Consider the following 27,915-nt stretch of genomic DNA (forward strand, 5'->3'; position numbering starts at 1 on the left):
GAGCCTCGTCTGCAAGGCCTGCTGGGAAATCTCGCCGACCTTGTGGGAGTACCGCTCGCCGAGGGCTGCAGAGAAACTCAGCAGAACTCGTTTCTGTCATCAGGTGAGCGTCAGGATGAGCTTTGCAAAGAATACTTTGTTTATTTTTGGGTTTTTTTAACGCATTATTTTCAAAGAGCTCTTTATACGACATCAGGTTTGTGTGTTTAGTTGCTGGCAGCTGATGTGGGTTTGATTAGTGGGACTGAAATTGTCAGAGATGACGTTGTGCACCCTGCCGCTCCCTGCACCAGTACAGCTCCCAGCAACGCACCTGTTCCCTCAACCTGCTCCCCACACACACACACACACACACACACACACACACACACACACACACACACACACACACACACACACACACACACACACACACACACACACTCTCACGTCAGCGCCTCTGGTTTCAGCTCGGCTCTTTCCCTCATTAAGGACTCAGGGAAATCTGACAGGTTTTGACAGTGAGGGTTTCCACACAGATCCTGCCAAGGTGACAGATATCTGACAGCTTGTTGAAAACCGCTTCTTTACCACACACACACACACACACACACACACACACACACACACACACACACACACAGGTGTCCCCTGTGGCTGATGACAATAGGCAGCTGTGAGTGATGGACGGGTTTTATGAAACGTTGCAGATCAGGAAAAAGGAGGGAAAAAGTTCATGCTGGGATAAATAAAAATAAGAGGTTGTGAACTTTTGCTTCAATCTGAGGTCAAACGTAAAGTTCAGTGTGAATATTTTCCTTTTATTATCCAAACTCATAAGATTCTTATGAAGTAACCGTTTGTAGAAACAAGCTATCGCTTATCATTTAAGCTGAAATTAGAACTGCCAGAGATATCGTGGTTTTGATTAGTGATTAGAAGTTTCTCTAGCATTTATAGAAAATAAAGAATAAGCATCTGCTAAACATTTCAGCTGAAGCTAAACCTGCAGCGCATATTTTAGCAGGAAAATGCAAAAATATTAAAAATACAAACCTAAATAAATGCTAATTGGCATGCCTTGATACAGCTTTAGCGTTTTTGCTAACTTTGAAAAGCGGCTAGCACACCTACCTAGCATAGCTTAGCTAAATGTTAAAGCACTTATTCACTTTGCTGTTTTGAAAACTGTTAGCTGATTAAAGTTCAGCTTCTTTTGTTGAAGTTTTGGTTATTATCTAAATATTTCTTCAACTAGTTAGACGTTCATATTCATGCTCTTATTTTGAAGTGGCTGAAGACTGTTTACACAGTGAACTTCCCTTTAATGAGAATAAATAATCGCACTATGACTGTTTTAAAGGTTTAGAAATATTTAGTAGCATCCAAACGAATCAGGTTTTTGTCAAAAAAAAAGAAAAAAAACATTTCTTCATCAGCCTTGAGTCCAAAACCGTTTTTTGTTTAAATATCTTCAATATTTTGCAGATTTATTAAAGTTTTGTTGGATAAGCAGGTTTAAAAAAAACAAAAATTTGTGCTTTTTTTGTATTTTTATTTTATTTAATGAAGTCGGTAGTTTAAATGTGACTTATTATGCTTCTTGAACTGGTTAGGTTAGGTCTATGGGCTAAACAAAACACATTTATTAAAGTTTTTTGCACACATTATTTCTTACATGAGGCTTCAGTCTGGTCAGTTCTGCCTGTAGATGTCCTGGACCTCATCTTGGACATTTGGTTTCTTGGTTTTTATGTTTCTTTTGTCTGTTGTTTGTTTTGTTTTGTTTGTTTTTTTTTCTTTTAATTCTTGGACTGCTTTTAGCAGCAGTAGAAACCCAAGTGGAAGAAGAAAAATGTCCAAAATGTGAATGTTTTGTGGTAAAGGTTTGCTCTGCGCTGCCAGGTTTTTCCTGCTGCATCTCATTAAGTCGACTTTAAACAGCTGGAATGTTCTCACTGAAGACCTTCGTGGTTTTGAAATCACTGAAACCTTAATTTACCTCCATGGCTGTTACAGTCCCCCGCCCATTAATGAGCGCACACGACCTCGTTTCCCACTCAACACCCACTCCGTTTCCTCCTGCCTGTAAATCACCTGCTTACCGCTGCCTTTAACGCCGCCTGAGCGTTCGCTCCTCTCCAGCGTTCGCTCCTCTCCAGCGTTGCCCTCTGTCAACAGTAAACTTTCTGAAAAGCGAGCTTAACAGGCCGTGAAAGGGCGGCACAGATGGCTACATCCTAGGTGGTAATTATCAACCAGTTCCTCCCAGTGAAAAAAAAACAGAACAGGAACAAGTGGAGGTGTTGCAGACAGGTCAACTGATGCGGCTGACGCGCGGTTAGCTCAAACCGAAGCGCGGCGAAGGGCCTTCTGGAGCGCAGACAGCCCTTTGACAGAGTCACAGGTCAGCAGCGCCATCACAGGATGATTTCTGGCTTCACTGCACATCAGCCTGAGGGAGATCTGCATTACTACCCACTGCAAAAACTACCAAGTACTTTTGATCTGGTTTCTAGTGCAAATGTAGCACAGTTGGAATCAGACAAAACTAACTTTTTGAGTTTGATTTCAGCTGCAGTGTGAAGGTTTTATGGAATATATATTTAAATATGGGTTAAAACTCACTAAATACTGACAGATAATCTGTGAAAGAATGAGCACCTCTGCCTTCTTCCAGTGCTAACTAGAAACAGCCAGTCAGTCAGGAGGCGGGTCATAGCGCTGTCAATCACCCTCCGTCATGAATGCTAAAGCTAGTTAGCATGGCCACAGATGACTGCAGTTTTTCTGTAACTCTAAGTTGTTTCCCTATCATTAGCACATTATCAGTAAGTAGATCAGGTTGATTGACAGCGCTAAGACCCGCCTCTTGGCTCTGATTGGTTGGTTTTGGTGCATTTCTTCAGACAGCAAACTGTCTCAACATGGTGGCAATTTCAACAAATATGTGAATCTATTATTATTTATTAGCCTTTCAGACTGATATTTACATCAGCAAATTATGGCAAAGTTGGAAAAAACACCAGTCAGTTGGTTTTTCAACAATAATTAAAAACATTTTTTGAAATGGTTTCATCTGTTGAGCCGTTGTTACCCAGTCGATGTAAACATAATCAATCAATACAACACTTTTTGAATTCTGCACCTAGTTTTTCATTGGCTGATTTCTTTTTGTGTTTTTTACTTGTATAAATATTTTTTTTCCATAACAATATTTAATAATTATTCACTTAAAACATTCTCTCTTATTGTACTGAAGAGTTATTTTTTGCAGCAACGCAGGTGGACCAAGATATTTGTCCTAAAAACTGGTCAAAAAGAGGCGGTGAGTTTCTGATCCACCTGGTTTTTATCACCATAAATGCTTCTGCTCCTGGTGAGTTTCCTCTGCTTTTGGAGTCGTGAGCAGATTATCGCTGCCGTACAGTACAGAGGTGAGCCAATTATTCTGAAAGTGCTCCAGTCGTCACTAATCACTGTGTTTATGCCCACTTTACACAATCAAGAGTCATTTAACTACAGTTTTTGTTCTTTTTGCTTTCCATCCATTAAAGCTGAAGGTGACGGCTAATTTGGATCCTCTTTAATTTGGTCAGTTTTAATGGCGTACACGGTGACGGCGAGCCTCGGCCTGCGCCGCAACAAGCCGCCCACCGCATGCAGAAATATGCTAATGCGGCTCGTATCTGAATCTTTGTCTGGTCGTCATTCTCACATGGGGCACATCAAAGCCATATGACCTGATTTTGCACCTGCTGTTTAATTAAATTTACAAGACAGACACAGTCTCCACTCCCGGTGATACACAAATCTGGCTTTATTACCTGGCCACTGTGATTTACAAGGCAATTTAGTGCTGGGCGGTGATGGCGTCTGCCAAAGTGTTCCCCCTGAAAAGATGCGTTGACAACAAGTTGTCCCGTTTACTGAAGACGGGACCAAGAATGTGACTCACACCAAAACTATTCCCATAAATGCCTGATCAAAATCTTCAGCTGCTCCTACAGGCTACAGTTAACTCATGTGATTAGTTGGGATTTCAGGTCTTTCCGTCCCAAACGGCTCTTAAAGGGGCAGTACCGTGTTTAACACGCTCATAATGACATTAACACAACCAGGTAACGTCAGGTGTTCTAAAAATGCTATATATATCAAATATAACTTAATTTGACTTCCTGATTGAGGGCTGTACAGTGGTGCAGTTGGTAGAGCTGTTGCCTTGCAGCAAGAAGGTTCTGGGTTCGATTCCCGGGCTTTCTGCATGGAGCCTCCATGTTCTCCCTGTGCATGGTGGGTTTTCTCCAGGTACTCCAGTTTCCTCCCACAGTCCAAAAACATGACTGTCAGGTTGATTGGCCTCTCCCCTAGGTGTGAGTGTGTGTGGTTGTGTGTCTCTGTGTTGCCCTGCGACAGACTGGCGACCTGTCCAGGTGACCTGTCCAGGTGACCCCGCCTCTCGCCCGAAACCTTAGCTGGAGAGGCACCAGCACCTCCTGACCCCACTGAGGGACAAGAGTGTAAAGAAAATGGATGAATGGATAGACTTCCTGATTTAACGCTGTGAAATTGGGTCTCTGTCTCTTTAAGAAGCTCCTGCTCTTTCTGAAACTCCGCCTCCAGGATTTTGTGACACTCCTGTACAATCCTGTATCCTCACGTGATTGGCCACAAGGCCGCCAATCAGAACAAAGTCCTGCCGTCATGGTAACCTGCTGCAGATCTGATTCTAATAACTCAGTTTTCGCCATCAGGATCTTAGTAAAAACTCTGAACTCTGTCATGTTCCTCTGCATAAAATCCGTCCACTGATGTGACCTGCTGCATATTTCAACAACACCAACAACAACAACAGGAGTCCCAGCAGCTTTTCAGCTCTCTGCCCTGCAGCCAGCAGCACTTTCTTCATGTGCTGTGTGTAATTCAGTTCATGCCACACCCTGCTAGACAATCGTTGCATAAGCTGGTGAGCTTCAACCCATTGATTGGCCTCAGAAACATGTTTCTATTTTAATAAAACCAGAAAAAACTAGATTTCAACCTCTTTTGTAGACAAAATGAAAGATGAGGGGAAAAAAACCAGGAGGTTGATGTTGATATCAGAAAAAATAAATGTTTTCCCTGCATTACTTTCATAACTTTAGGGATTATTAGTAGCTGAAAAAGGCACAATTTCACCAATGTGGTGTTTTCTTTAAAGTAGAGAATGGAATCGCTCACGCAACAAGCCAGCAGTTACTGTGAGCACTGGGTGGTAGAAAAACCCCACGTGCCAAACTGGCTGCATTTCTTTAAAAAACAAAAACAAAAAACAAATAATCAACATTAACAATTTTCTGCTAGTGTGGAAGAAACAGAGTTTTGGTGTTTTGCAGCGTTTCCATTTAAATAACGGGATTAAAATCACATGTGGATAAGTTTGTTCACATTATGAGTCAAGTTCACGCTGAGCCGTCATCCTCCTGCCACTTCCTGTCTTCTTTGTTGTTTCTGGCAGTAGTAACATCCTGTTGTGGATTACATGACGCAAAATAATGTTTCTACGGCTGTTTTGCAAAACAAAACAATTTCTACATAAATGAAAAACCATAATGGAAACGTGAGTCTTTTTAAATTGGCATGTTTTCCTCTATTTATTTTTTTAAATGTCCATCCATCCATCCATCCATCCATCCATCCATCCATCCATCCATCCATCCATCCATCCATCCATCCATCCATCCATCCATCCATCCATCCATCCATCTTCTTCCGCTTATCCGGGGTCGGGTCGCGGGGGCAGCAGCTTCAGAAGGGAGGCCCAGACTTCCCTCCCCAGCCTCTTCCAGCTCCTCCAGGAATCCCAAAGCGTTCCCAGGCCAGCCGAGAGACATAGTCCCTCCAGCGTGTCCTGGGTCTCCCCTCCTCCCGGTGGGATGTGCCCGGAACTCCTCACCAGGGAGGCGTCCAGGAGGCATCCTGACCAGATGCCCGAGCCTCAACTGGCTCCTCTCGACGTGGAGGAGCAGCGGCTCTACTCTGAGTCCCTCCCGGATGACCGAGCTTCTCTCTCTAAGGGAGAGCCCAGCCACCCTGCGGAGGAGGAAACCCATTTCGGCCGCTTGTACCCGTGATCTCGTTCTTTCGGTCATGACCCAAAGCTCATGACCATAGATGAGGGTGGGAACGTAGATCGACCGGTAAATCGAGAGCTTCGCTTTTTGGCTCAGCTCTCTCTTCACCACGACGGACCGGTACAACGCCTGCTTTACGGCAGACGCTGCCCCAATCCGCCTGTCGATCTCCCGCTCCCTTCTTCCCTCATTCGTGAACAAGATCCCCAGATACTGAAACTCCTCCACTTGAGGCAGGACGACCCCCCTGACCCGGAGAGGGCACTCTACCCTTTTCCGAAATTTGACATTTTTTAAATGTCAAATTGCATAATTTTTTGATCAATGGAAATGCAGTGGTAGTGCAGGTATGTGACAGTGGATGATTGTTTTTTTATTTTCCACAGTGGTGATAAAACCTAATTTAGTTTAAAAACCGTCACTCTGTGTTCAGCTTTGCAGTTTCTTTATATCTTTACTCTTTTGGAGCCTGAAATGAAGCATCGGTCCGGTCCGGTCCGGTCCAGTCCAGTCTGCTGACATTTCACCTTTCAGGTTGTGCATCTTCATAAAACGTCGGACTTTGAAGCAAAGCGCCATTTGTATATGCAAATGTATGCATGTGAAATGCATGTGAGTGCACTCAAATTTGTGATTTCATGTGAATCTGAGAGATGGCTCTGGTTGCAGTAGTGTGTGCATTGCAGGCAATCCATAATAGATGATGAAATTTGGCAAGCCGTCCAGCCTTATGGTCTTTTCCTCCTCCTGCAGCTGCTTGTTTTCCCAGAACTCATCTGTGCTGCTGACCAAGAGTTGTGTGCGCATGTGTATCAGAGAGAGAGCGAAGCCGAGTCCGTATGTCACTGTCTTTGCCCACAAGCTCTCCACGAGCATCTTTCCATTCCTCAATATGTCAGACTTGAATATGAAAACGGGCAACTTTTTCATCACTCTTCCTCCATGTGCGCATATGGCCACAGAGCCCATGGTGAAAGTCAGAAACCCAGGGAGCGGTTCTTCAGAACCACACAGTGGCAACATGCTGCGCTGCATCCTCAGAACGGATCAGACTCGCCTTATTTTACATTCACTGAGGTTTAATGTGACGAAATGGTGATAAAACATGAAGCTGGAGCCAGAAGGAAGCAAACTCTTAAAATCACTAAACATTATTTACCAGCGATCCAAAGAGATTCAGTTACAACATTACCTGCAATCAAGGATTATATCTAAATTGCATTTAAAAATTGATCCCAATAGAAATGAAAGGTTGCTGTAACGAGGCCTGCCACAATAACAAGTTTTACATTTTCCAAAGCTTGTTAAATTATTTCCAGATTTTTCCAGACAATATGCAGCAATTGTGAAATGAAAAAACGTCAAGATTAAAACAAACTGGAGACTTTTTGATCATTTTTAATATTCTGTCTCTCTAAAAACGTAAACATAGAAATAAAATGCAGATATTCACCAAAAAATCCGATCATGTGACATTTGTGGCTCTGAATTGGTTTTATTTTGCTCAACTGAAAGCAAAATTGGCTTTTTAGGATTTTATAAAATCTTGAGTGGATAAATTTAAGGAGAAATTAAATTTTTCAGATTTTTTCCAGACAATATCTCAAGTTAAACATAAAGATTAAAACAAATGTAAGAGTGCAGATTGGTCTGTCGTGATGATAAATCATCAAACATAATTTTGTAATTCTAGTATTTCCATTAAATGAATAAGTTTGTTATAAAAAATCAGAGCAGCAACGGATGTAAACATCCATCCATTTTCTTGCACCCTTTTTCCCTCAGTGGTTTGGGAGGTGCTGGTGCCTCTCCAGCCAACGTTTCGGGCGAGAGGCGGGGTCACCTGGACAGGTGGCCAGTCTGTCGCAGGGCAACACAGAGACACACAACCATGCACACACACACTCACACCTAGGGACAATTTGGAGAGGCCAATTAACCTGACAGTCATGTTTTTGGACTGTGGGAGGAAACCGGAGTACCTGGAGAAAACCCACCATGCACAGGGAGAACATGGAGACTCCATGCAGAAAGACCCCAGGCCGGGAATCGAACCCAGAACCTTCTTGCTGAAAGGCAACAGCTCTACCAACTGCACCACTGTGCAGCCCCCAGATGTAAACAAACAATATATAATCATAATTCAGTGATGGAGCTGGCGCTCATCTTTCGGCCAATCAGAGGAGACGTCGCGTTGAAGGTAAACGACTTTTGTAATCTGCAATTTTACAGAGGAATTATGGCTTCAACATGTTGGACACAAAACTCTTTATGGACTGTGAGAGCTGTGATCCTCTGACCACTTCCTGTCTTTGTCATTTTCGCCAGCAGTAACATCCTGTTGATCATGTGACTCAGGATTGTTTCTGTTGCAGTTTTACAAAAATAAAAGTGTTTTTATTTTTTTAATTGGCTTATTTTTATACTTTTATACCAGTTATATGGCTGGTGGAAACGCAGCTTTAGTGCTGTGTGCAGGAGAAACGCAGCAGCTGGAAATTTAACAAACGTTTAAACGTTTACGGGACGATTAGAGTTTCCAGAAACACTTTATTTGAAGGTCAGTGCATAAAACTGACCAACACTGTCATAAATATGAAGGAGCTTCATGACTGTTTGTTAGCAAGAGTCATTCTGTAAATACAGACACTTTTAATGCAACTTTGCTTTTAAAATATTTGCCAAAAAATGCAAAGTTGACACTTTTAATGAAAGTTTTAATGCAACTTTGTGTTTAAAGTGTCATGAATGACATTCATGAAAACATGTCAAAGTGTTTCAAACCTTCAGTTTTCTGCATATTTGTTATTCAAATAAATGACAGAATTGCCCTTTAAGTGGTGCAACTTTTGGAGTGAAACTGTTCTGAAGCGACTGACTTCCAAAGTTCAGCTTCCATCCATGAAACCAGCAGTCAGTGAGTTCTGATGGATGATCTGGGCCGGGCTGGAAACCCGGGCCGCCTCTGCAGAAAGCTGTACAGCAGCTGTTTTCTCCAAGATGGAGGAGCATCAGTGAGGGAGCGAGAAAGGTCAAACTGAAAGTGAGAGGAGGAGGAGGAGGAGGAAGCATCTACCTTCCTCTTCTTCTTGCCCTTCAGGCAGACCAGGTGTCTGTAACTCCAGCAGAGACGCTGGCTCGTCTGTTCTCAGTTCCTCCATCGTTCTGCCTTCGCTTTCTCAGAGGATGGCCGCAATTAGCGCACACACAGAGTGCAGAGCGAGGAGAAAAGCTGCAGAAAATGACAGCGCCCCGAGCCACAGCACATGGAAAGGCAGGAGAAACAAAGAGAGGCTCGCTGGAGAGCCTGTTTTATCAAAGTGCAGGTGCAGGATTTGAGTGACTGCCAGGCTGCCATCTTCTGCTGGTTCCACATTGACGTTGTCAGCTTTTTACCTCTCTTCACCTGCAGCCCTCCCTTTCTTACCGACTTGGTTTTCAGCCGTAATGCAAGAAAGTTTGGCAGAAACTTTCCACATTTTATAGATTCCTGGAAAAAACAGCCTGATTGAACTGGATGTTGCTCATTTCTGGTCAGTTTGGATCAGAATAGTTACATTAAATGTTCTGTATTTATTACTGCACTGCAGTTTGAGTAATTTTACTGTGAAGTATTTCTGCTCTTACTTGAGTAAAATTTCTGGATTTTCTACCCACTAAATGAAAAACAAACATGTTTCAACTAAAACCAGACAGAAACCTGCAGGTGTTAAAGTTTCATTTGTTTTTTATTTAAAGAAATTCATTTGGAAAAACTGTCTTTTGTTTGGTTTTATTACTTTTTGTTAAATGAATTATTGTCATTTTCATCCTTAAAATACCAAAATTTTCACTTAATTATATATTTTGGCCTGTTTAATGATGTAACTTATAAATATTAAATGATTAAAAGTTGATTTTTTACCAAATACTTTTTTACTCTTGAATAATTTCTTGGATGGATTCTTTTTACTTTTACTTTTACTTCAGTAAAAATATGTTGACGTTGTGCTATTGCTACTTGATTACATTTTTCTCTACTTCACCTGCCTCTGGTCATAACTAGGTGCTTTTTACAGTGCAAACCACTTCAATAAATCACTAAACACAACTAGAAATCCAAAACAAAACGATACTAACAGGCCTGTCGTCCCAGAAGGTAAAATAATGACAAAATAAAGCAAAAAACTTTCATAAAGACCATTACACTTTAACTGGAGCTGGAAGAGATTTTAAATATTCAAAATTAATAAACAAAACAGCAAAAACAACAAATTCTGCTGGGTAATAAATTCTCCCAGAAGTTATGGGAAACTTTTTTATTATTTTTCTTTAATATTTTGTCTCTTTTGAAACCAAAAAATAGAGATAAAATGTAAATATTCATCAAAAATAACAAGATCATGAAACGTGTGGCTCTAGATGAGTATTTCGCTGAACTGAGAGCAAAATCGGCTCTTGAGGATTTTAAAAGTTTCAGAATCCTGATTTTTATAAAACGGTATTGGGGATAAATTAAATGAGAAATTTTAATTTTATGACTCTGTGTAGCAACTCTTAAGTAAAACATAAAAACTAAAGTAAATTTATTAGCACCACTTTAAATTACTGGTACTTACTGTAAATAAATGTTTTATTTCCTGTTCTAGAACTAAAGGAATCTTTAGTCACACGATCCAGAGTTTACTTCCTTTTTCCTTTTCTTTTATTAGCAGCAATATTGATTTATCCATCCATCTTCTTTCACCCTTGTCCCTCTGGGGTCGGGAGGGGTGCTGGTTCCTCTCCAGCTAACGTTTCGGGCGAGAGGCGGGGTCACCTGGACAGGTTGCCAGTCTGTCGCAGGGCAACACAGAGACACACAGGACACACAACCATGCACACACACACTCACACCTAGGGGCAATTTGGAGAGGTCAATTAACCTGACAGTCATGTTTTTGGACTGTGGGAGGAAACCGGAGTACCTGGAGAAAACCCACCATGCACAGGGAGAACATGGAGACTCCATGCAGAAAGACCGGGAATCGAACCCAGAACCTTCTTGCTGCAAGGCAACAGCTCTACCAACTGTGCCACTGTGCAGCCCCAATATTGATTTATGAACCAACTAAATTAATAGTTCAGTTCCTGCATTTAAAAAACATCACAGTTTGTATTTTATCTCCATCCCTGCTCAGTTCACACGTCTATATTTCGTATTATCAGTCTTTACGTGATCTTGTCACATAATTTGTTTATTTTTGACCCCACAGATGTTTAGTGAGATCTACTTTTATCCGTCTTTATGATGAACGGCACCCCAGTGACAACAGCTAACCTTTACATTTGCTAACAGCAGATGTTCACAGACGCAAAACTTGTGAAAGGTAAATTTGTTAAGCTATGTTCGCACTGCATTATGCAGATAATAAAGTCTTATATTCATTTTCATGCATAAATTATGATAACCTCTTGTTTTCAGTCTCATGTCTAAAAAGTTTCTTTGAAAATCTGTATTTATCAACTGTTTCCAGAGTCTTTAGACTTTGAAACTCATCACTGACTTGTTTAAAATTCTACTGAGTAAAATCTAAATCAACGTAAAAACATTGGAGGCATTTTGCAGTCAGACTTGGATCCAGTTATGCTAAATGTCCCCAAGTTACAGGGTAAATACCCAAATTCATACGATTCCTTTGTGCGACAGTAAATTTAAACCTAAAGCTCTTTAAGGGAGGAGAATATCCTTCCATTCACACAGCGACATGCAGATCTGCATGTTACAGTTTTCACACGTTTACAGCGCTAGAACAATCCTGCTAGCAAAATGAAACCTTGATGTATTAATTTAGCGCAGTTTGCTAAAGCAAAGGGTAAAATAACGCAGAAAAAGCATTGATAAACAATTTAAAACCACTCATATTCTTCTTTTATCTCACTCTGTGTTAGCTGCACTACGCACTAACCCGTTGCCATAGCAACTGACTGACAACAGCTCCACTAATGTATTAAGACAAAGAAAACATTTCCCAGTCAAAGCACAGATCATTCAGTGCGTTAAAAGTATTATAAATTCAGGCTTGATGTTTATTTTGCAATTATTAATAAGTGACTACTGTGGTATATTAGCTACCGCTGCTATTAGCTAAGCTAACAACAATGGTTGTTCAGCTAATTTAAACACCTTCTCTGCTGATGATCTGTCAGAGATGTGGGTCGCCATTTTTATTTTCAAACTGAACTGAAACACCAAATTCTGCAGCAGAGCTACATGTTACGATTGTCAAAGTCAAGCTAGCAGCATAACTGACATAACTTCTCTCTCTGTAGCTGACCTTTACTAACCTTTTTATCTACCGTAGTTGTCGGATTGTTGACGATTATTAGCACTTTTTCTTTTATGAATCACAAATACATTCAAGATTTTAACAACTTAGGTTGACAGCTTGAAAGCTAAAACCGAAGCTAGTCATCGTCGGCTAGCCAGTAAGCAGCTGCGCGATGAGATTTTGCACATGTGACGTCACACTGCAATGCATCCATAAACAATTATTTTATTTAATGTGAGGATGCAATTAACCCAAAACCTTGTGATCGATTCCTTTTGCACTGTAGTTCCCAAAACTTTACTATTCTCTCCTATTTGAGAGCAAAACCAACAAATTAATTGTTTGCATAATGGCAGCAGAATTAGGCGGTAAGATGTCAGTATTGGATTGTCCAGTAGGTGGCAGCGTACGGAGCCAAACATTAAACATCATCATACAAGAAAATGTCTGGTTTTGCTCCCTGTAGCGACCGCTACAATCCAGACTTCAGAAGAAGAATAAATGTCATTTGGTCTCAGCTAGCTGGTGACGCATTACCCTGATGAAAATGGCTGCATGACTTTGTGAGCTGTAAGGCCATGCTTGACAGAGCCGAGTTTGGAGAGGAAAAAGTTTCACAAATGGCCAAATGTCACTAATTAGTTTGAACTGAGCATTTTGGATGGAGCCAGTTGGTGTGGTGTTGGCAGGGGGCAGCAGGAAGAGGGGGAATTGATGGGCTGCGCCTCCAAAATGTAAATTAAACAAAAGGCGGGAGTTCACATGACAGCTTTGGAGGGGCAGGGCTGGAGCCTTCTGATTTTTCTGTGTGAGAAGGAGAACAAGTGGAGCACAGTGCACCAAACATTGGCACATGGCGAACAGCTCGGAGGCAGCGGAAGCAAAATAACTTCTGTTCTAGGGAACAACAAAGGAGGAACAAACAGCGTGGCCCACAACTTTTTGGTCCTTATTATTCTGTGATTTCGTAATCAAGAGGATGGGATCTGATCTACAAACCATGGACAGCTGGTTCATTTCCACCGCCGGGCCTTGTGGGAGATGTAGTTTCTTCTCTCAACGACATATGCAAATCCCAACTGTCCCTCCCCTCTCTCTCCATAATTGCAGACTTTTTTTCCGTAACAGAAGGAGGCCCATTTGTGCGCGTGTATGTGTGTTTGTGTGCAGCCTATGCTCTTGTCAGAGTCCAGCCTTATTTCGAGGGATAAATAAAAGATGCAGAGTTCTTCTAAAGGAGCCCGGCAGAAGGTAGGCACAGACAGGCAGAGATGGAGGCATTCTTCAGAGAATCTGCTCTGTGCATGTCGCCGCATCGATTCTCTGTTTGGATTTCGCAGGGTTCAAACACGCTGCATTGTGGGCCGCAGATTGTGTTGCCTGGGCGTCCCTCAAGTGACATGTAAAAAGCCAGCCCCCCATCTGCCTGACAGATTTGTGCGGGAAGCTCCTGAAAGCTTTGGCAGAGAGAGACAGGTGGGGATGGACAGACAGACACAGAGAAGAACGAGTGCCACTCAGCACCCCTCAGCTGTCAGCGGAGAGCAGAAAACCAAACTAAGTTTAGTGCTGACAAGCTGTGGCAGGCGACAAACAAAACTTTGTCAAACTAAGACAACAACCTGAACCGCCGCCGAGCGTCTCGGTGCGACTGTGGATTTCTACACCTGCCTGTAAGCCGCTTGAAGCTCCGCAGGGCAGGAAGCAGACCTGCTAATCACACACCCTGACAGCCTGCATCAGGGTAAATTATGGTAATGGCATGCAGTCATCTGCCTGGTGCCATTTGACTCGACAAAAACACTTAAACACTCCATCTATTTCTCTAAGTGGGAAGAAGAGAGGCCATCTTGGATGGGTGGGCCTGTGGGTTTTTTGACAGGAACAGAGGAGAAGAAGCCCAGCGACGCTGCAGTGACATCCCACAGTCTGTTCAACACAGAGGCAGGCGAACTTGTCTCCTCCAAACCTGCCAACGTTTAAATATTTCATTTCTCTCTGCGTCGCAGGTTGCATTTCATTTCACGTAGTTGTTGCTACTGCGACGGATATTTAGAGAAACTGCATCACAGAAGCAGAGGTGGGCTTTTCTGATTCAAACGTTTGTTGACTGGTTCGAGTTTATTTATATAGCAGATTTCAGAAACATTAAGTAATCGACTTTAAAAAGCTCCTGCGTGCTGCTGAAAAGTCAGTTATAAGTTAGTTTTGTTTTATTTTAAGTGTAGGAAGACCAAAAATATCTAGTAAGAATCTGTGTTTTTACATTGAAACCAGCAGAAACGCAGAAAGAAAAATACAAAATCAAAACAAATCACTGTAAAGTCGCTGGAGTCGGAAAACGATCCGTTTCAAAAAAACTTCTGAATCTAACGTCACAAATCACCAGGCACTGCGCCGTTACCTAGCAACCGCGGGGGAGATTCCACCCGTTACCTAGCAACCGCAGGGGGATTCCACCCGTTACCTAGCAATAGAGGTGGGCACTTATATTGTTAATGATTGTGATGAGTTTCCTGTAGGACAAACGGACCTGAATGTTTTTCCAGAGCAGTATTTGTGTTTGTGGGGCTTTAACTGCCGTGACACCAGTGGTGGGAAGTAACGAAGTACAAGTACTTTGTTACTGTACTTAAGTACAATTTTCGTGTATCTGTACTTTACTTAAGTAGATTTAATAATGGATACTTTCTACTTTTACTCCACTACATTTTACAGTAAGTATCTGTACTTTCTACTTCACTACATTTCTACAAAACTGTCGCGTTACTCGTTACATCCAAGTCTCGTTGCTCTTTTTGTCCGTTAAAATGTGAAGTTCAGGGACTTAAGATGGCGCCGTAAAATCCGAGCAATAACGTGACTTAGTGTCTGTTGTCACCCATCGGCTCCCCCTTTACTCGCACGCGGAGCTCCAAGACATGCGCAGTGGTTTCCTCTGAGCGGCAGTAATATAATAGCGCTGCATAAATCATAAAATATGGCGACATGTAAAATCAGCAGCGCTTCGCTTTCACAGTCGGTGGGACTTGGTCCAATTTTTAACGTCACTTGGAAGGAAAGCTTAAAGAAAGGTAAGCTCCGTGGACGTGATGCTAGCAAAGCTAGCTGTATTGACTGAGACACATGTTGCATCTGCGATGACTGACACGTCGCATATATGGGACGACGCTGTGACCAAAGTGCAATATTGTAATATGACATTCATGGACGATCCGATTCTTCTGGACGGATCTTGACCAAGTCCTATAGTGCTGAAGCCTCAGTGAGAGCCGTTCTTTGTTCTTGTAATGCTCTGCATACACTGCAGTAGCTATTTTATTTCATTAAAATATCTTTATATTTAATTGGCGAATAAATAAAACAAGAACGTAGGAACACAGAGCATGCTCATTACTCTTTGTTTTCGTCACCTGTCATGGTGGCAGACGTTGCAGCAGGAGGGAGGATGAGAACAGTCACGGTGCTCCTCATGTTTGGTTACTTCTTGCTTATTGGGCCTTGGACAGTGTTCATAGTTGAGCGTTGTTAATTGCTATGTTTAATGGTGCAGACAATTATTATTTCTGACATTGGCAATATGGGCAATCGCACAGGGCGTTATTTCTTTAGGGATGGCAGGAGACCTCTGTGTATTGTGGCACAGAGATGAAAGCAAAACAGAATGAAGAAGAGTTTGAATTGATACTGGTTAAATTTATTTCAGCTCTAAGTATTTAATATCTAGGTGGGAAAGTGAATCTTTCAGATCAATTTGAGAAGCAGTTTTGATAGGTGCACTAAATTTTATTGTCATGTAGCGCGGGGTGCTGGTTTTGGTTTGGTCTTGGGTTCGGTGGTCTAGACTACAACTCTGCTACGAGGCTCCTTGGTTCCATGTCCTCCTCTACCAGTTGGATTTCTTTCAAAATAAATGTGTGGCAAAAAAAGTGAAGTTCATGTTATGTTAGGACAGGAGATGTTTCCATCCCTGAAATTATGATGCATAGAATCATATATCTAAGTCTAAACTATGTTACAGAGTAAACGCAATAAAAACATGCTTTATCTGTGGCATATGATCATACGATCAGTACACTTAATGATATTAGCGATTAGGTAATATATTCAGCAAGTACTTTTACTTTTAATACTTAAGTATTTTTAAAAACCAGTACTTTTTTACTTTTACTTAAGTAAAATGTTAATGTGGTACTTTGACTTTTACTTAAGTAAATTTTTTGAGTACTTTCTCCACCACTGCGTGACACACAACCTGCGTTTCCATTACAAAGGGGCACAAAACTCTGCTGCCTTTCTGTTGATGTCGAAAAAACTGAATTTCATAATTACGTTTTTTTCACTCGGTAAGTTCACAGTAAATTCAAAAGAGTTCCACGCCATCATCCTGCGACCACTTCCTGTCATCTTCTTCGACTTTTCCACCAGTAGTCATATCCTGTTGTTGGTCACATGACTCGCGTGAGGCGATAAAAGTGTTTTCATTGACTGTGTAATTGCACAATTTGATATTTCAAAAATAAATTTGCTTAATAAATATGCATAAATTTTGAAAAAAACTTGTTTTTCGATAAAAGGTTTTCATGGTTGTATTAAAATTGGTTTGTTTCTCAAAACTGCAATGGCAGCACATTTTTCACAGCACAAGTCGCATCATGAACAACAAGATGTAAAAAACAAAAACATGGCACCATTTTCAACTACTTCCTGTCGTCTTCCTCCTGGTTTGCGCCGGTGGCAGCGTCCGGCTGTTGACTGGACGATGTGAAAAAAGTGTTTCCATAATTTCAATACAGCTATGACCAATAACATGCAGTCAGTCATTATTTATCTCCTCATCATTCCACTTAGACACTATATTTTAGGTAGAAAGTGAACATTTTGTACAAAAACCTGATATTAAAAGCATAAAAATGGACACTGTTGGATTGTTATCCATTTCAGGTTGAAGTGAACTTTGGTTCGGTTTGAATGCATATGTGAACGACAAACAGACCGGCGATCACTCCAAAAGCAGGAAGTGGACTACAGCGCAGGGCATTCTGGGTAAATACAACCAAAACAAACTCTAGCTAGTCTAGCGCTAACGGGGAAAAAAGGCTTGTGGTCTTTAGCCAAAGACTAAAAAGGAGTCCTACACCTGCTAAAACATGACTCTAGTCCATTTTTGTTTAGGGAAGTTGCACTCTTCTTCAGAGGTTTTCATGTGTTCCTTCAGTGGAAGGTGCAGCGCCCCCACAGGCGAGGAGAGGAACAGGTTGCTCAATTCACATGTGAATTGATTTGGTGCAGAGAGAAAAAGAACCTCAGCAGCTGAAATGTAACAAATGTTGCAGTTTTGGTCACCAGTCAAACCGATTATGTACAAATATTTTAAAAGTAATTTACTGTAAAAAAATTATATTATTTACACGTACTTGTTAATAATTTCAGTCTGTAATGGCTAAAATAAAACTAAAATAAGAGATCGTTTTCTCTGGTGCTCGATTTGTTTTATACAAACGACAGTCAGTTTTTCTATCAAAACAAAATCCGATAACATTAGCGATGCTTTTAGTCTGATTATATTAAAGATGCTGAGAGCAACAGCGTAATGACTGTTCAATCAAATCAATGCCTCCCCTTTGAATCTGGGATCAATAGCAGCATGTGGTTATTATGAAATGAATCTTCTTGCACTCCTGAGCAGCTGCTCTCCGCTCTCTGTATTTGTCCCTCCATCTTAACCTGCAGACGGGCTGCGTTACTGTCAGACACAATCGATACAAAGCCCGTCAGTGACAGGTTTCTGTTCTCTGAGCATGTTCTCAGCCGGCATAGAAAAGGAGGATTGTCAGAGTTAAGCGACTGCATGTCAGCCATGATGCTGTCAGATGAAGTCTTGCTAGGAACCGGAGTGAAGCTTTGAAGAGGAAACAGGAATAGAACATCGACTGGTTGCGATTGAAACATTCGTCACACGCTTGTCACTGTCAGTCCAAACGCAAACTAAACAACAACCGTGTGTTTTTAACGTAGATTAAACTATTTAGTCTTTCCAAAATATTAGCAGCAAACTTTAAGCAGCAGCGATGAAAGTTTGCATAATTGACTGGTGTATTTTTTTGTTTGTTTGTTTTGTTTTTTAGTGCAGCGCTGACCCTACTGCACCAATCATGAACCAAAACCATTCTGGTTGCGTTTGGTTGTTATTAATTAGATGAACAAACATTGGTAATGTACGGTATTTAGCAGAAGCTAATGCTAAAGCGCTAAATGCATCCATGTTGACATCCGCCATATGTCAAAAGGAGAACGTGAGCAGACTCTCAAATCAATTCACATGTGAATTATTGATTATATTTGTTTTATTAACAACCCTAATAGTTCCTAAGCCTTTTCTTTTTCTTTTTGGTGCTTTGATTCGCTTCTTACATGCTTGCAATTTGCTGAACAAAAACGACAGAAGGTGAGGAGAGGAAACCGTCTTCACAACTTCAAAATAAGAGCATGAACGTAAACATATAACTGCTTGAAGAATGACACAGGTGTCAAACTTTATTCAACTGAAAATTTACAAAACAGCAAAATAATTAGCTTAGCACACTTAGCTTAGATGAAGCAAAGTGTGCTAAACCTTTTTGCTCTTTCATCTGATTTTTCCCCACAAAGAGCAAAAAACATCCCAAACTGAAATGAACTGGATAACTACGGTTCAAATACTTCATGTGTGCAATCATTTTCTCATTATAATTCCATTAAAACCATTGGTGAGAAGAGGTTTTTAATCAAAGAGAAAATGTGTTTTAAAGGCTAATCTCTATCCTCTCATCTCTACTAGTCACTCAAACTGAAAGCAGAGATGGTTGTCTGTTTGTTCGCTGCTGTGATCTGTGCTGTGATGTTCGTTAAAGCAGCAGCTCCTTATTTGGTGGGTGACATTTGCTTGAACAAATGGACGCAGCCATACATTCATTTTTAAAATGACAGATGGACGGGGCAAACGGCACTGAGCAACCAGAAACAACACGTCTGATTACATCACCGCAAACCACCTGCCTTTCCTCTCCAAATACAGATATTTATGCCTTCTCTCCTTGTTCAACCATGGTGATAAAAGATCCACTGGCTTGATGAAGGCCCAGAGACATCCAGAGCAAGTCGACCATTTGACTTAAAGGTTAGGATTGATCTTTGGCCTATACAAAACATGTTCATTACATTTTTTGCACAAATCATTCGTCCTGTCACTTTAAATCCAGATAAGACGCTGCTGGCCACGCCCACAACTCAACAAGTAAAAAAGGATGCAAACAGATGTGCAATTATACAACCGTACATCTTTGAAAAGCAGAAATGGAGTCTCCTGCACAACCAACAAGACCGTATGTGTAAGTATGTCATCAACAAAGCATTGTCTTTTCCAGCAGTCATTGTACAGCTCATACCACTGTAAAACCAGCTGACCAAACGTGCTGGAGCTCAGTTTGGGTTGCTAGGTAACGGGCATTCAATTCAAAGTTTATTTATGTAGCACATTTACCAAAGTCTCTGCTGACCAAAGAGCTTTACAACAAACCCAACATATAACCGTATATATAACCTTATAATGAGCTCAGCAGCTCCACCAGATGTTTGCTAATTACTGCAGGCTAGTCTGAAGGAGCTGAGTGGGGGAGGAGCTGCATCTCAAAGGCGGGGCTACAGCCACCCAGGCATTTAGCACAGCTGAATGGTTGCCATGGAGATTAAACAATTTCTCAAACGTGCATGAAAGAATCAAGGCAACACTGCAAATATGTTTTTGATGAGAGAATAACATTAAAACATGATGTAAAACTAAAAAAATGTCAGTTTTACATCATACTACTCAAAAATGGCTGGATGGGTTTTTTTCCAAAAACATGCAAAATATGAATTTTCCATAATAGGTTCCCTTTAACCAGCTCAACAGTTAGCAAAAAGTTATTAGCTCCTTTTTACATGAGCTAATAGGAGAAGAGTTTAAAGGAAAGTGAGAAAACCTGAAGCCTGCGCTGGGCCACGGCTGGGTCTGAGGCTTAGTGAGATAAATGTCACTTCTAACCCTGCCTCGGCCTAAGCAGCACAAACGAAGCGACCGCTCTCTCCTTATCATCAGCTGCACATGCACACCCCGCTCTCCGCTTCTCGCTCTAGAACAATTAGCCTTATGGCGGCTCAGAGCCTGTGAAATGTCATCCTGCCAGGTAAACTAGCTATTATATCACAAAGGCTGCAGCTGAGTCAATTATGCGGCGTAGGAAAGAGGGGTAAAGAGCAGCGGAGGACGAGGACGGCCCCAGAACCGGGGCGATGCGTCCAGTTCATCAGAGGAGAGGCCAGAGGGTCGGCGCTAACGGAGGCTGGGAGGAAGGAGAAACGGAGGCGGAGGGCGTCGGTTCACAAGGTCTGTCAATGGTATGTTAATACGACATTTACTTCACAGCAGACCTCATGATCTGATCACAGAACACGCAAAGTTACCCAACAGTCTCATATGGGAGGCTATTCCTCCCTGCTAAGTTTATTAAGTCGGGTTTCATCCATATTTAAGGTAGCAAATATGAAAACAAGTCGTATTTCGCTGCTTTTGGGTCTTTGATAGTTCACAGTGAACAGGCTCAAGAATCTGTGCAAATATTTTAAACCAGCAGAAACGCATAAAACATAAGATAAAAGCAAATGACTAGAAAGTTTCAAAAGAAAGCTACCAAATGTAACGTCACAAATCAGCAGGATCCTCCCCTAGCAACGCCACAGAAACCCAGCCCGTTACCTAGCAACACCACAGAAACCCAGCCCGTTACCTAGCCACGCCACAGAAACCCAGCCCGTTACCTAGCAACGCCACAGAAACCCAGCCCATTACCTAGCAACGCCACAGAAACCCAGCCCATTACCTAGCAACGCCACAGAAACCCAGCACGTTACCTAGCAACGGAACAGAAACCCAGCCTGTTACCTAGCAATGCCACAGAAGCCCAGCCCGTTACCTAGCAACGCCACAGAAGCCCAGCCCGTTACCTAGCAACGCCACAGAAACCCAGCCCATTACCTAGCAACGCCACAGAAACCCAGCCCATTACCTAGCAACGCCACAGAAACCCAGCACGTTACCTAGCAACGGAACAGAAACCCAGCCTGTTACCTAGCAATGCCACAGAAGCCCAGCCCGTTACCTAGCAACGCCACAGAAGCCCAGCCCGTTACCTAGCAACGCCACAGAAGCCCAGGTCGTTACCAAGCAATACCAGAGAAGCCCAGCCCGTTACTTAGCAACCGAAGTTCAGCTCCAAGACGTTTGGTCACGTTACCATCCAGAAACCAATTGCTGCATTCTTGTTGGTTGTGCTGGAGGCTCCACTCCTGCTTTTCAAAGATGTACAATTGTGTTATTGCGCATCTGTTTGCAGCCATTTTCACGTGCGACTGTAAACGTTGAGTTGTGGGGGGCGTGGCCAGCAGCAGATTATTTGGATTTAAAGTGACAAGCCGCCCTAAAGCAGCTGATTGTGACCTGATGAAACTAACATTTCATTATCTAAGAATAATTTTATGCACAAAACGTTATGAACATGTTTTGTATAAAGCTGTTAAAGGAAGCAGAGTGGGACACCTTTAAATGAAGTGTTTCTGAGGGGTTTAAGTTGTTGGTGTATCCACTCCTCCAAAAAGGCGATGCCAACATCTGCTCCACGGTTGACATTTTGCAGAGCATCACAACACATTAAAGTTCAGAAATGATTCAGAGGTGAGCGCAGTGAACTCCAAACTGTGAGGCGACTTCTAAAAGCAAACTTGTCACAGCTGCTGTCCTCTCAGGCCAGATGGATGCGGATGCGCGGGGCTCGTGAAGGTGGCCCCTGAGGGACCCCAGCCCATCCCCTCCTCACCCCTGAACCGGGGCTGAGGCAGGGCAAACGGACCTGCTCTCTGCCTCTCGCCTGCTGCGTAGGCCACTTCCCCCCGACTCTGCCTCCTATTTACCCGTTCCCTCCCGCGGCGGACGGCGCCTAAATGCCAGCACGTTCCACCTGGACTTAGCCAAGCCTGTCCCTCCTGCGAGGGGGGCGAACGTGACACGCAGCGCCGAGAGCGCTCACCCCTGACAGGAACACAATGGCCCAGGGCTTAGCTGGCTGCATGTCTGGGTACAGATAATGTTGTTAATCGTGCAAAGTGGAAAACAGCTTCCCAGAACAATGAGGAACTGACAGAGCGGTCATTGGAAAATATCTGCTAACTCCTCGGGACGCACCAACATGAAAACACGCATTACTGCGAATGCAAACAAGTAGCATGCGCATTTCTTTCTCACGTGGTTACAAAACGGGGAACATTTTCCAATGTCGTCGCATTAAGACCGTAAACTTCAACGTGACTTTGAAAGGCAAGGTAGTGGCTACCAGAGGTGTGTAGAGTCTCCAAAACATATTTACCCAAGTAAAAGCTGGGCTGGACAACACAGCTGAAATAAGGGTCTCATATCAGTTGATATCAATAATTATTGATTAGTTTTTTGCTTTAAATATCTGAAATGTGAGGTGACCTTTCCTGCTTTATCCACAACCGACAAGGACGCAGCAAATGGTTTCTGGATGGTGACTCAACAACAAAACAATAGTCTTTTCCAGCAGCCATTGTACAGTGGTAAAACCAGCTGACCAAAATGTGTTAGAGCTCCACTTTGGTTGCTAGGCAAGGAGTGGAGTTTCACTGTGGTTGCTAGGTAACGGGGCATGATGTTACATTCTGGAGGTTTCTGAAGTGTCTCGTTTTCCAGACACCAAAAACTCGACCTCATTGCCAAAAAGCGGCTCGGTGGTAAACATTGCCAAAATAAATAAAGTAAATAATAAAGTATATTTATATATTTGAATTGAGTTATTTATTCATAAGGAAATGTAGCATGTCCTTCTTTACAGAAAGAAAAAAGATGTTTCAGACCAACATCCACCTTTATATTCGTATAAAAACACCTAATTTCCACCTAACATACAGAATAACAAAAACACTTTCTGTGTTTGCTGTATGCATCTCTCTATATTTGTTTTCCTGTGCAGCTCGTTCCTCCATGCAGGCTGTTGTAGCCAATTACTGCTGCTAGCTGCTCAGATGCTGTCGGGCTGAGTGGCAGCCTCCCCAGCTCGCCTACATCTGGGGTGTGAGGGGTACGTGTCGCAAACACTCACACGTCCTAGAAATCCACTCTGTTTATCACCTGCTGACATTCATATTCATGTCACTATGCCTCTCTGGCCTGACGAGGACTCAGCTGACCAGCACACGGTCTAAAACCAACCCTTCACTGATGCATCGATACTCTGGTAACAAAGCAATTCATACATGACTGTTGAGTATCTTTACTGGGCTGGACGTTTATGTAACATAATCTATTCTAAAGTTTGAGAGAATTTTTATTACATAAATTAACCTAAATTAAGCACAAAACAACGTATTTGTTTTACTTTCTGCCTTCTGTGAGATTAAATTTGGATCCGTCAGGATAAAAACCTGCAGGATTTAATCTTTAATGTACTCAATCTTAGGAAGAGACTCTAAATATTTAACTTCAGGAAATATGTAGCCTTTCTGTTTGTCTTAAATAACTGGACGCTTAATTACAGAGATCCTCAGAGCGTAGACTTTAGAAATAGATTACAGTCAAACTGCAGATCTACCCAGATAGGCTAGTTTTTTATTTTGTTTTTATGATGAGGAAGATGAGGGCTAGAATTACAAAACTGAACGTTTGATTCAGCAAAAATGAGTTTTCCAGAAGCTGTAAAGAATTAACCTGACATTTAAACAGAGGAAGCAACTTCCTTTGTTTCTTTGTTTCATAGTGACCAACATTTTGGAAACGAGCTTCTCACTCCGGACAGGATCCGTGGCCGAGGATGCTAATGCTAATGCTAACACCTTCTCTCTGTTTTTATGTGACTTGTTGATAATTTGGAGATTTAATCTAATCGTACATCTACAAAACTCAGCTTTTCTCAGCTGTTGTTGTAGATCATACTGACATGTAGACTGACAGAAAAGCTTTGCATCGTCAGATTCGTAATTTTCCACTTTTGACTTTCATTCTATCTGAATCCGTATTGAATTTTGCTTTTCTGTGATGAAAACGTTTACTTTCTTCAGAATTAAGGAAAGGTCACAGATTTTTCGATCCAAATTATTTCCATGTCTCTTCCCAGTTTGCAGATGACTTCATAGCACATACCTAAAATATTAAAATCTTGCATCTTGGGGAGTCATTTTCTTATTTTTATAACCAACAAAATAAACCAAATCTTTCTCTTCAGTTTCTTAAAGTGACACACCGACAAGAACTTGATCCAATTCATCCAATCAGCCATGATTTCTCTTTAAGAATTATGAAATAAGCAGCGATAAAACATGCCGTCTTAAAGTTACAGATGAAGTCGCTCATATTATTTTGAAATTTCTCCATCCGTCCTTTGATGTTACTGAAGCGGTCAACTCCGCGTGCGTTCCCTGGACAATGCAGACGTTTGCCAACGTTTCCCAAATCCAGAATATTTAAGGACAGAGAGGTCGCAACGCAAACAAAAGAATCAAAATTCTTCATTTCTCCGGTTTTTAGATGATTATGAAACTGTGCTGAGCTTCTCTGTGCGGCGCACGTTAACCTTCGTGATGGGACTTGGCCCGTGTTGGTGTGTGTTTACTCATGTGTCTGTTGGCTGGTGTGTGTGAATCACAGGGGGCTTCTCTTCCCTGTTTGGCTCAGAGTTTGGCAGCCAGGCGAACGCTGCCATGCATACGGAAACATGCAGGAGTGGGCCTGGAATCAAGGTCAGGCCTGGAAAACGATGTAGGAACACTCGTAGGACCTGACTTTCTGCTGAGCTTGGCATTGGGTCTGCCGTCCCCCGAGGCCGCGGCCTGGAGTTTCCCTTCACAGTCAGCGGCACCAACCTGAAACGGTCTGCTGGAAGACGAGTCAGGGAAAATGTTTGGAGACTCCTGGTGTTCCGGGAAACTACAACCTCTTTTGGCACAAATGCGTCCAACCTCTGTAAAAGATTAAAGCTGAGCCGTTATGCTTCCTTGAATGGGTTTATGAGCTAAGCAAAACATGTTCGTTACATTTTTGGCCCAAATTCATAACGATCAGATTTTAGTCCTTTAAAATTGGCTGTTTTAGGGTGTCTGTCACTTTAAATCCAAATAAGCTGCTGCTGGCCACGCCCCCAAACTCAACGTTTACACTCGCATGTGAAAATGGCTGAAAACTGATGCACAATTACACAACCCTAAATCTTTGAAAAGTAGAAGTGGCGCCAACTGCACAACCAACAATAATAGGAGTAAATTACTTAAAAATATAAGTATTTTTCTTTAATACTGAAATCTTATTTTTGTTAAAAAAAAAACAAAAAGTATTATCTAGTTTCATGTGTGTAATTTTTAAAAGGTGATGTCTGACTAACTGTGATAAGTCAACAACAAAACACTTCCAGCAGCCATTGTACAGCACATCCAGCAGTAAAACCAGCTGACCAAACGTGCTGGAGATCAGCTGCGGTTGCTAGGTAACGGACGGAGTTCTGCTGCGGTGCTAGGTAACGGACGGAGTTCTGCTGCGGTTGCTAGGTAACGGACGGAGTTCTGCTGCGGTTGCTAGGTAACAGGAAGTGCCTGCTGATTTGTGACATTCCAGAGGTTTTTGAAATGGCTCGTTTACCAGACACCAAAATAAAAAACGTTAAATTATTACTAAGAAACAGTTGAGAGACAAATGGAGGTACAAAACAAAATCTGAATTTTCCGTCATCTCTAAAACCTGCCAGACAAAGAACATTTAGTGACACGCAGTTGTGTTGAAATCAGTCACATAATCGCAACATTATCCAATCAAAATGTTCAAAAACATCAATTTTACTCTCAAAATGTCAGGAGGACACTGACAGAAAGTACAAAGACACAGAGATCAGAGAGGCCCCATACCACTTTTGTGCTGACCTTAAAAAGAGAGGCGCACTGTGCAAACATCTGGTCCATCAGCTGGATCCTATGCATCAGCGGGCACAGGGACACACTGGGACAGGTTGGCGGCTGCCTTTGACAGCAACAGTTAATTTCCAACATAATCAATTTATGTGCAGCTCCATAATAACCATCTGTGTTCAGCATGAGGAGGACAGTCCTGAGGAAGAAAACGGCGCTGGTTGCTCCTCTTCTCCATCAGCGACGCCAGGAGCAAAACAGAGGAGAAGGAGGTGGAGGAGGCAGGAAACTAAGAGAAGAGGAGTAAAAATGCAAGTAAATCTAGAGAGAAAGTTACTGATGAAAACATGAAGCTGAGATAGAGCAGGAAGTAAAAGTCAAGGAGAATTTAAGGGTCAAATATCATCATTTTTACAACCTTTGTTTTCAGGCTGGTAGCTAGTTATTCATTTTGTATTTGACAAAAGCATGAAAGAAAAAGTTGAATTCAAGGCACAACAAGAATGAGCTACATTTGGAAGGCTGAACTCAGGAATCAGGAACAATAACATGTTTAGCTTCGTTAGCACTAAATTCACGTTTCCTGATGAACTTATTTTACAGTTTTGTAAACTTTTGTATTGTGACACGTGGTTGAATTTAGCGCTTTAGCATTAGCTCCTCTTGAATACTCTGTTGGAATAGCGCATTAGCATTAGCAGAACTGATGTTTGCGATTAGCGCCTTAGGGCCGACATAACTAGCTCTTTAGTTAGCGGCGCTCACAGATGTGGATATGGATGATTACTGGCAGTGTGGAGATAGAAACAACTGCGACACAATAAAGAGTTTTTAAAATGAATATTTATATGTTGATTTATCCACAGAGGAGGAGAAAATCTAGATGAGAGCAGTAGTTTGGAGACGCAACCAACCAGAACTCTATGAAGGGATTTAAAAGCGCTCTGCTGTGAGTTAATTCAATGCTAGCTGCTGTGCTAGCACAGTTAGACCAGCATTATACTAATCAATACAACATCCTGTGTCCAATTTAAAGATATAGTCCACTCATCATCCATGTTTGCATCGGTGGAGTTGGAGGACTAATCGTAAACATTAGTTCTGCTAATGCTAACGCGCTATAATAACATATTATTCAACAGAAGCTAATGCTAGAGCACTAAATTCAACCATGTGTCAAAGACACACAAGTTTGCAAAACAAAAAAGTAAATAAGTGTTTTAGGATTTATCAGGAAAATTTAACTTAAGTGTGACAAACATTTTCAAAGTTAGCAAAAATGCTTAATCACCAAGTGAAAAATTAGCTCCTGTATTAGTGCATTAGCAGGTTAGCAGAAGTGTTTTAAAGAGTAGCTTGGCTACAATGTATTTTATTGTCACAAAATGCTTTAAAAAGTAAATAACAGCTTTGAAGACAGCGAAATGTTTCAGTATTTGAAGGTGAAATGGCGAGTAACACATTTCCCGTTTCATTTTCTGGGTCAACGGGGTTAAACACACCAGATGCAAACGCCTCAGATAAAGTTGGTCTCCTCCACATTCCCCTGCTTT

At 41.9% G+C, this 27,915-nt stretch overlaps 1 long non-coding RNA gene across 4 annotated transcripts in view; it reads left to right on the forward strand.

The window, feature by feature from the left end:
• The first annotated feature begins 17,263 nt into the window (after window positions 1-17,263).
• Window positions 17,264-27,915, forward strand: part of LOC145550010 (uncharacterized) — an 11,152-nt gene continuing 500 nt past the window's right edge. Inside the window, exons 1-6 of one of the 4 annotated variants that reach the window (XR_014085828.1) lie at window positions 17,264-17,428; window positions 19,440-19,541; window positions 19,624-19,752; window positions 20,590-20,800; window positions 23,446-23,709; window positions 25,143-25,448. This is a non-coding gene — a long non-coding RNA (uncharacterized LOC145550010). Of the gene's footprint in view, window positions 17,429-19,439; window positions 19,542-19,623; window positions 19,753-20,589; window positions 20,801-23,445; window positions 23,710-25,142; window positions 25,449-26,311; window positions 26,463-26,545 lie in introns of those variants that run through there. The other 3 variants (XR_014085829.1, XR_014085831.1, XR_014085830.1) reach the window with 3 other exon arrangements.

Source organism: Poecilia reticulata, chromosome 22 (genome assembly GCF_904066995.2).
Source record: "Poecilia reticulata chromosome 22, P_reticulata-male-v2, whole genome shotgun sequence".
Lineage (NCBI taxonomy): Eukaryota > Metazoa > Chordata > Actinopteri > Cyprinodontiformes > Poeciliidae > Poecilia > Poecilia reticulata.